Source organism: Gadus macrocephalus, chromosome 20 (assembly GCF_031168955.1).
Source record: "Gadus macrocephalus chromosome 20, ASM3116895v1".
NCBI lineage: Eukaryota > Metazoa > Chordata > Actinopteri > Gadiformes > Gadidae > Gadus > Gadus macrocephalus.
This window is the reverse complement of record NC_082401.1, coordinates 15,922,579-15,932,401: the sequence shown is the minus strand read 5'-3', so window position 1 is coordinate 15,932,401 and position 9,823 is coordinate 15,922,579. Positions and strand designations below refer to the sequence as shown.

At 46.4% G+C, this 9,823-nt stretch overlaps 1 protein-coding gene across 1 annotated transcript in view; it reads left to right on the top strand.

Annotated features, from left to right (window-relative positions):
• Positions 1–2,976: 2,976 nt before the first annotated feature.
• thsd7ba (thrombospondin, type I, domain containing 7Ba) overlaps positions 2,977–9,823 on the top strand; it is a 143,733-nt gene continuing 136,886 nt past the window's right edge. The window contains 1 exon segment of the mRNA XM_060039918.1: positions 2,977–3,579. The gene's annotated coding sequence lies outside the window, so the exon portion shown is untranslated.

Here is a 9,823-nt window from a genome sequence, read left to right as displayed (position 1 = left end):
TGATGCTTCATTGAAAGTGGGCCCTAATGCCACATGATGTGCTACATAATTCATTCTGTTGTGTTGGCTGGCACCTCTAAAACGCTGATCCCGACGGGAGGACAAGCAAAGGAGAAGTGCCTTTACTCGTGCCACTTGCTTTTCTCCTCTGAATCCAGGGAGTGATGGTATGTCATACCTGGGCGATTTCAACCACAGTTGTTTTTGTGTTGTTACTTTGCCATTGAGCGGAGTGGCTCTCAGCATTGGGTACACATTGAGTGATTGTATAGCACTTTAGACGTGAGTAAAAAGTAAAACATGCACAACCCAGACAACATTCTGAGACTGTTTGTTATTTGATGGCAGTAGTCGCCAAACTATTGCAACTTTTTCCCCAAGTGCCTCGCAGAATTTCCGATAGGGTTTAGAGGAGAAATACATAGGGGATGGGCAGTGAACCCTGTTTCAATTAGATTTTGACAGTGGAGTAGGCATGGTTTCAGACATGACACCTGAGAGGGAATAGCACTCCAAACCAATGACGTGGCGGCTATGGCTATAGTTCTGGGCATTATGTAAGAATTTATGATGACAAAAAGCATTTAATGATGCATATCAATATGAATAAATGTGTATATTAAAACATCATCGTCGCACATCACACATTAAATGTGTGAGGGTGTGATTACTAGAGTTTTTATCGTATAAGCATGTGAGAGCCAAGTGTGCAAAGTTACTCAGAAGGGCCAGACCCAATGTTTATCAGGATTGCAATTGAAGGATTGATCAATGTGAGCCAAATGTTGCACAAACCATGTTTAAATCAACATTTATATATATTAGTCTACAGATGTGTGTGTCTACACATATATACACACATTTACAGTTTATATATATATATATATATATATATATATATAATATATGTGTAAGGAATCAACCACAACAGGCTGCCCATTTCGATAGCAGATATGAGTTACTTTTGTCTGTAGTATTATTGTTTTTTATGGACTTCATCAACAGAAATTTAAATATTCTTCTGTGGCCCTTTTAGCATAATGTTTGTTTGCGTTATCTAGCAAACATCTGGCAGACATCTCTATTCAGCCATTGTTTGATTTGAAGTGTTAGGTTACATTGCACCAAGGACGCTTTCATACTGAGAATATAGTGTTTAGATATAAATTACTACATTTATTTAGACTCCCTTCTCCCCTCAATGCAAATTTAAGACCTTGCTTTTTATGGACTTTCTCTCTGCTATGGTTGTGTTATAGCATATGACATAGGGACTTAGGGGGGGGGGGTTAACGATTAATGCGTGTATCCCAATTCTTTGCTTCAGAAATAGTTGTCTTGTCAGGTCGACAAAAATCAATACAAATAAATAAACACAAATGTAAGCCAGACATTTAAACGTTATCTCGAGGAGAAGCAAATAAATGAAAGTGTCCTTCAGGCAGTGCCGTAGTGTATTCTCCTAGTCAATTCTCATAAACGACCCTTCTGCTCTGTTGAACATTTAAAAAAATATTGTGGTGGGGAGGGGGGATTCCTTCATTAAATTGTGGCAGATGTCCCTATAATGCTGTCTTAAGTCATTGTGTGTGTGTGTGTGTGTGTGTGTGTGTGTGTGTGTGTGTGTGTGTGTGTCCGTCTTCTCCAGAGAGACGATTCCAATGCATCAGCACCTGCTTCACCACTCCAGCAGAATATTGTATTTATTTTGTTAATTTATGTTTGAAAAAAACTGTGCAACAAAGAGTTAGTATACGGTGTGCTCTGCAGTTCATTTCACGTCGCTTCGGTTGTCTCAATAGGCACACACACTTGTAGTGTTTATTTTCTGAGAAAAGTTGTCAGAAAAACCTTGAGATAAGCAAAATGCTGAATGGATAAATGGGATTGAATGAAGTTTAGACTGAAGCAAAAACCTCTTCCCCATTTCCTTTCAAAATCGTTTTTGGTCAGGGAACATCAATGCTGGAATGGAATAATGGCACACTATGGATTTACACTGCTATCAGAGAATAACCCCATATAAAATCCAATATCAAGGAGCACATCAAACACATTGGATATTACAGAACATCCGCTGGCTTTCTGCTTGTCATACAAAAACATGCTAGATGCCTCTAAAAATAAATTGGATTGTATATCAAACCCATTCATTCTAATGACTTCAATAGCACTGTTAAAGCAATGGAGAGGACTGGTGCGCACATCAAACTGCACCCTTGGTTCGGCGAAGAAATCTCAGGGTTAGTAAGCGAAGTAAAAAAGTGAAAAGTCGCACCGGTACACATTTCAAACGGATGTTATGTCAGGTACGGTTGCATACCTGACACAACATACCGACATAGTGCGATAGGGAAATGGCTCAGATATATCATAAACACAGTGGGGAATTTTTCTTTCAGAACACGGTTATGAAAACCCAGAGAATAATCATTTGAAGGGACAACCAAATTGAAATTCTCGGCATATGAGTAGAGCGGCAATAAAAAAAAGAAAAGGCAGCTTATAACCCATTGAGGAGGAAGACAATGCAGGCGGAAGAGAGAGACTCGGGAGAATGAGGGGGCTTGTGCCACTGGAATGAGAGACAGAGAGAAGCAGAGATAAAGAGAAGGAGCGGACAAAAATGGAAAAGGGGAATTTGTGAATGCTGTCGGCACTGTGTGTGTGCGTGTGTTTCTGTGTGTACTTGTGTGTGTGTGTGTGTGTGTACTTCTGTGTGTTCGCTTGTGTGTGTGTGTGTGTGTGTGTGTGTGTGTGTGTGTGTGTAAGTGCCCGACTCGTATAAGTCTGTGTGTGCATTAATTGAGCAAGGCAGCGGAGGAGGGGGATGGTTGGGGAAGAAGCGCTAGGTGGTGGGTGGTGGTGGTGGTGGTGGTGGTGGTGGGTGGTGGTGGTGATATGGGGGGGGGGGGGGGGGGGGGGGGCGGGGGGGTGTTCTTGGTTCGCAGACAGGGGGCGTGCGTCCACTTGGAGACGGAGCTGGGGGTTCGGCTTATTGGGGAAGCATCCCTCTTAACCAATGATCTGTAAGGGAGAGGCAGATGTCATTAGATGGAGGAGAGGCTTCCCACCTTCCTGGGCCGGCACACAATGCAACCGCCCAGTTCCCTCCCTCGGCGGGAAGTGGAGCGCTACAGTGTGAGGGAGCGCCGTTGTCATCGCTCCACCCTCTCCTGCTCGCTGTTCTCTGTTTTCCCTTCCTCCTCTGTCTCTCTCTCTCTCTCTCTCTCACTCTCACTCTCACTCTCTCTCTCTCTCTGTGTGTGTGCCGCTTTTGGCATCCACACAGTTTGCACTGTCCCCCTACCTCCCTCTCTCTGCTTCTCGCTCTCACTCACACTCTCTCTCTCTTGCTCTCTCTCCTTCGCGCTCTCCTTTCTCTCTCTCCGCCTCCCTCTCTACTCCTCTCTATTCTTCCCTCTGACTCTGCCAAAGACAGGAGATAGGAACTGATACATGAGCACACACACACACACACACACACACACACACTCTCACTCACTACCTGACTCGCACTCACAAGCGTGCGCGCCGGCAGCAGCGACGGCATTCCCTGCGTGGCCACAGGATCTCCAGGTAAGCGGCTGTGCCATTTGTTTCACAGTAGAGTTGGATAGGAAAGAAATTAACAGACAACAGAGAAGGAGAGATCATGCTGCTGTTGCTGCTGTTTTTTCTTGGATAGTTGATTTTATCCCCCCCCCCACCTCCCCACTCCCCATTTTCTCCCTCTCTTTCTCGCGTTTCGCCGCTCTGAAGGGTGCCTGAGCTCCAGGCTGTTGAACACTGAGGGGAATGGTTTATGGTGGCCACCAAGTTTTGGCATTCCATGGTGCTCCGCTCATGGCTAGAGATGTGTGTGTGTGTGTGTGTGTGTGTTTGTGTGTGTGTTTATGCCGGTGTGTGTGTGATGGGAGGCTGCTTATATAATCACTCTTGCCGGCTCAGAGAAGGACAACTTGAGGATCGGAGAGTTAGCATGTGTGTGTGTGTGTGTGTGTGAGAGTGTGTTTCTGTTTTATGTTGGAGATCTTGACGGAAATGAGCGAGCGAAGGAAGGACGAGGACGCTCGGGAGAACGGGAGGTAGGAGAGGGGAGGGAGAAGAGGCAGATGGACGGAGAGGTTGACAGAGACGGGTGTTGGGCTTGACTTTTGATTGGAGCTCCTGGACGGCTGGGGTCACCCCCGGAGGTGCTGGAGCCCAGGTGTGCTGCTGGGTTTGTTGGAGCTGGAGCCTCAGGTAATGAGGGGGGCTGTCTTATTGATCTGCAGAAGCCCGTGCTGTAAGAGCTAAATCCATGCAGGCTCCGGGGAGCTGGTGCTGGGTGAAAAAAAAAAGAGCTCTCACCGCAGTGAATTTATTAACGGATTCTTTCTTTTCTCATTTGCTGGTTCTCCTCTTTTATTGCGCTGTAAACAAGCATGCAACACACAATTCTAGCCGTGGACTGACTGTCTGGCTGCCTGTTTGATATCAGGTGCTATGGATATCTGTAGAGAGCTTGGCGGGCTGGCAACAACTATGGACTCGTTGTTGTTATGTTTTTGCAGGTGTTACGTTGTTTTTCATCACATGAGTAATTCAGTTATATTGAAAAGATGGTGTATCCATACCTCAAACACAATATCTGCAGCCGGAGTGTGAGACCATCCGCGTCTTTTTAATCATCAGCTGATTTTAGTCCCACAGACACTGGGAGAGAAAAATAACTGGGTCACACCAGTTATTATTTCTATTTGGAGATATTCATATCTTCTGCTCGGTACCACCGTCTAATTCCACACTTTACACACTGGGAACTTCATTTACAAGTCATTCACATGAAAGAAGTCTCCTCTCGCTCCTTCCACCCTTCCACCCCTTCCCCACTCCATTTGGAGAGGTTTTGAATACCCAACAAGCCGGATAATTTGAAGAAACATTTAATTACTTTGAGCGGCTGCATGCGTCAGCGACCACGTCCCTCACGTGTGACACACGGCGTGTGCGAATGTCAAAGCCTCGCTCCCAGAGCCCTGATGATCGATGTCTGGTAGAACGCCGGCCCCGTCCCCCGATAACAAATCTCTCAAGTTCATCTTCTGACTTATATATTTCATCAGGGCGCTAATTCCCCCCCCCCCCTCCCTGCCAGACGTGTGACGTATATACGCGGTGTCGATCCATCACGGTGATGGAGGTGGAAACGGGAGCTGGAAATAGCTCGGAGCAAAGTTGTGTTAGGGCCCTCATCAGTAATACAGCCGCCGCGCTGATATTTCATTCATGACGGAGTACACATTGGTACGCAGAGCTCTCAACCCCCACCCCCAACGCCCAGCCGTGGGAGAACAGGGGTTGGTTGGAGGGGGGGGATGTGGTGGAGAAGACATTGCTCCGTCAGGTAGGGGAGCCATGGGGGTCCCAGGCTGCAGCTGTACCACCAGAGCCCCGAGACGTGTGGAACGGTTCGGGCGGAGCAGCACTTTAAAGAATCAGCGCTTGTTGTGCAAAATGGCTAATTCTCCTCGGAACCTCGCAAACTCCACAGACGACAATACGGCGTTATTGTAGCATGGCAGGCGAATGTTACGACTGTACAGTGCCTTGCTGTGACTAACAGTCCAGCCTCTCTTGAGGACTCATCGAATTGGCCCCTTGCCATGGAAAGAAGAATTAAACGGTATAATACGTGCAGTGCAGCTTTTGATACAAGCAGGTCTTTGAAATGCACCGTGATGTTAGAAGCATGTGAAGTTCAATGCCATGGAGAAACAAGAAAAACAAGCCAAACAGATGACATCAATCCCGCTGTTACCTCACACCAAGGTTTACTGCTGGGGGAAAAGCGCTAATTATTTTGTGGCTTTCCTTTTTTCGACCCAAAGCAATAAATTGCTCGATTAGGGCCAATGTCCCGAATTAGTGGACCGATGGTGTGTATGTGTGTGTGCATGTCTATGTGTGTGTGTGTGTGTGTATTGTATGTGTGTATGTGTGTGTGCACGTCTCTGTGTGTGTGTGTTTGTGTGCGTGTGTGTATCTTTGTGCGCTCGCGTAGGTGTGTATGCATGCGTGCGCGAGTGTTTGTGTGTGTATGCATGGATGCCAGTATGTGTGTGTGCATCTGTGTCCGTGCACGGGTGTGACACCATCAGCAGCTCATCACTGTAGCACCCCGTGTCCCCATCCTTTACTATTCCAGCAGCAGCAGCAGCAGCAGCCTGACCAAATATCCACGTTTTTCAAATATTCCAGTGTGGACAGGACCCCGGCGCGGGGGAGGGGCTCATGCCTGTTTGTTTCCTCGGAGGGTTCTCAGCCGACAGAACCACTCTGTCTTTCTTACTTGCTTTTATTTTTTTTCTTACTTGGCTTGCGACCTGCCCCAGGTGTGTCAAGTAGCCAGAGTAATGGGGGGGGGGGGGGGGGGGGGGGGGGGGGGGGGGGATTTGACGGATGCATATTCCCAGCCTTGAGTACTTCATATAAACAAGAAGGACGGCCACCTCTATCGGGGCCGACTCGGTGAATCACCGCGGTGAGAGGGTGCCACCTCACTCCGTCCGTCCATCCGTCACGTGACCCCCCCCCACTCCCGTCTCGCTAATGACGCCCCCGCCGCCATCATCGACCGGAGTCCGAGCATGTGGTGTTATGTCAACGGAAGCTGAAGTGGCGAGCGGTCTTTATCTGGTTACGCCGTCCATTCAGTTCATTTTGCCGTCATTGTTGACACAAATGACCACCCTAGCCTCCGCCCCCCCCCCCCCCCCCCACTCTGCTCCACTGGAGTCATAAACAAGCCGTGCGCCGTTTGCTTTCCTCCAGGGGCCACGTCCTCGTAACAGCGTTTGTGTTTCACATCGGTTCGATATCATTTCATTTGATAATTAGTCGTTATATAAGACTATCTCATATATTTTGACTTTCTCCAAACTGAGCCACTATTCCATTTCTGTTTGCTGACGTCATCATTTATTCAGCAACTTCCAGAGCTGAAGTTTTTGACGTATGGGGAATCGTTTTCCCTCTCCCCCTCCATGCGGCCGGGGCTAATCTGTCAGCCAATACCTTGGGCTGAGGCAGGGCCGGGGGTGTTTGGGATTGTGTGAATTTCCCTCACCATCTAGTTGGCTATCCCCTTGAGGGCCACCGTACACGCCTTCATCTCTCCCTCGCTCGCTCGCTCGCTCTCTCTCGCTCTTTCTCACTCTTTTTCGCTCTCTCTCGCTCACTTGTTCTCTCCCGCTGTCTCTGATGCTGCTGTACACATCCATCTGCTGCCATTGGTTATGGAGCACACACACCACTTCCACGGCCCCATTGATTAAACTGTTCACTCCTTGAGTGATTTGATCCCTCTCTCTCTCTCTCTCTCTCTCTCTCTCTCTCTCTCTCTCTCTCTCTCTCTCTCTCTCTCTCTCTCTCTCTCTCTCTCTCTCTCTCTCTCTCTCTCTGTCTTCCTGTGTATGTGTGTGTCTCTCTTTCCCTCATTCTCTCACTCTTCACACCACTCTTTCTTTATTCATTAATTTATTTCTCTCTTTATTTCTCCCTTCATCTCTCTCTCTCTCCTTCTCTCTCTCTGTCTTTTTGTGTATTTGTGTGTGTGTGTATTTGTGTGTGTGTGTATGTGTGTGTGCGCCGCTCTCTTTCTTTATTCATTCATTAATTTATCTCGTACTTTATTCCTCTCTCTCATCCTCCATCACTCTCTCTTTCATTCTCTCTCACCCTCCATCTCTCTCTTTCTCTTTCTTTCTCTCTCTTATCTCGCTCTCGCCCTCTCATTCTCTACCGCTCTCTATCCCTCTGCTCTGCTTTCCAACCTCGTATGTTCCCGGCAGCCTCACCGCATTAAGACTTCTTGTGTGCATCTCAATATTATAGTTTCAACTACAACCGCAAAGGTTATTATAGTTCAGGAAAACCGCAAACAAAGATACACTTCCTGGGTATCATATATATATAACTGAGGTCGGTGTGATTTATTAGTTTCCTTACTGTACAAACTGAAGGTAGTGCAAGAATTTTCCCTAAACCTAGTGTCATAGCACCCATACAGTATACAGCACAGCTATTTATTTTACTTGACAAGGACAAACTTTGTATGCATAGCTTTGGAGTTCTAATTTTCATCCCGCTACGTTACAATCCAAACAATGTTGTTGTTGCCTTAATTAAAATGGGGAAGATTGACCACAACAAAAACCACCACATGATTAATAAATAAAAGAAGAGAATTTGGAAGTTAGACTTTATTTGCAAGGTAAATTAAATGAGGGTAAATACTGCATCCCATTATTGAATTACATTTAAAGAGACAATTTTGAGGAATGGATATGATTACGCGAAGCATTTCCCAAAGGAGGCTGCTGATTATAAATGTAAATGGCACATATAATGACATCTCATGCTTGTGATTGCAGCATGAGTGCACTTTAGACTAGAAGCCGTATTGATTTGCTCCATGTTAGTTTCCGGAGGTCTGGTTTCCCTACAGGTTAATCTACTCTCCTTGCTCTCTACTCCTGTGACAGTGGAGCACAGCTGTGGCACTGTTCAAGAAAAATGCCATCTCAATTGTGCTGCATAGAAAAATAATAAACGGTATCTAAAAACCAGCGCAATGAGTAGTTCTCAGTGATATGGCGATCCACTGCACACCTACATGGACAAACCTAACCCTACACCTCTGGCATTTGATTAGTAGCCAACAGGCGGCTCTACAGAACAAAAATACATTGAACTGCATATATAAGCCTGCCGTTGCACGTGTTGAGAAAGCACGTTGTGCGGTTCTGTTTGCCTTTATGAACTGCACTCGTTACGAAGAGATGAAAGGAAGAGGAGACTCGCGGAGCAGACTATAAGACCAGAGAGGTGTTTGTCAATGACACCCTCAATGATGAAAAGGATGTGTTATGCATTATACATGCATTATATAGGTATGCATAACTTTACCAAACAAAAAAGCATTAAGTCTGCCACACATCTACAGGTCATGAGCTACTTGCACAAAGGTACTTCCATCTGATATATGGATGCATCATTAATGGCCGCGGTAGCCGAGAGGAACACTATTTTAGGGCAATAGCGGGGTGATGCTGAATGAGTTCCCTGTTCTGCCGAGTGTGGGTTCCCTATAGCTTGATTCAACCCTTTACGTTTATAGGTAATCATTTAACATTATGAGCAACCGATGATGGATGCGTCTGTTTGATTCCACACATTTCCCAGATCAATTATTCTTTCGACGCTTGAGTATCGTTGTCAGTGCGCATCAGAAGCGCGTAGACGGCGACTATATATATATTCCCCCGACCTGCGCCTTAATCGTTATGTGGATCGAACACTTGTATAATTGAACATCATTTAATCAAACGTCGCCTTAAGTATTTACAGGACACTCTGGAATAGAAGCAGGCACATCCAGCCCAAGAAGATTCACTCGTGTACCCTTGTAGATTTTTCTCCTTCTTTGTGGAGGCTTTACCGCCTTTTTCGTTCCTCCAGCCATTGATCCAAGTTCTACCGGAGGGTCTTTTCTGTGTGTGCCGAGCCTATTGGCCAACTGAAATGCTAATCAGTGGAGGACGGGAGCATAAACACATGGAAGGATGGGGAACTGCCAAAAGGCATATTACCATTTTACCCTTTGTGGGGGTTCGTGAGGTTGTGTTTGTTTTTGTGTGTGTGTGTGTGTGTGTGTGTGTGTGTGTGTGTGTGTGTGTGTGTGTGTGTGTGTGTGTGTGTGTGTGTGTGTGTGTGTGTGTGTGTGTGTGTGTGTGTGTGTGTGTGTGTGTGTGTGTGTGTGCGCGCTTGCGGCATGTCT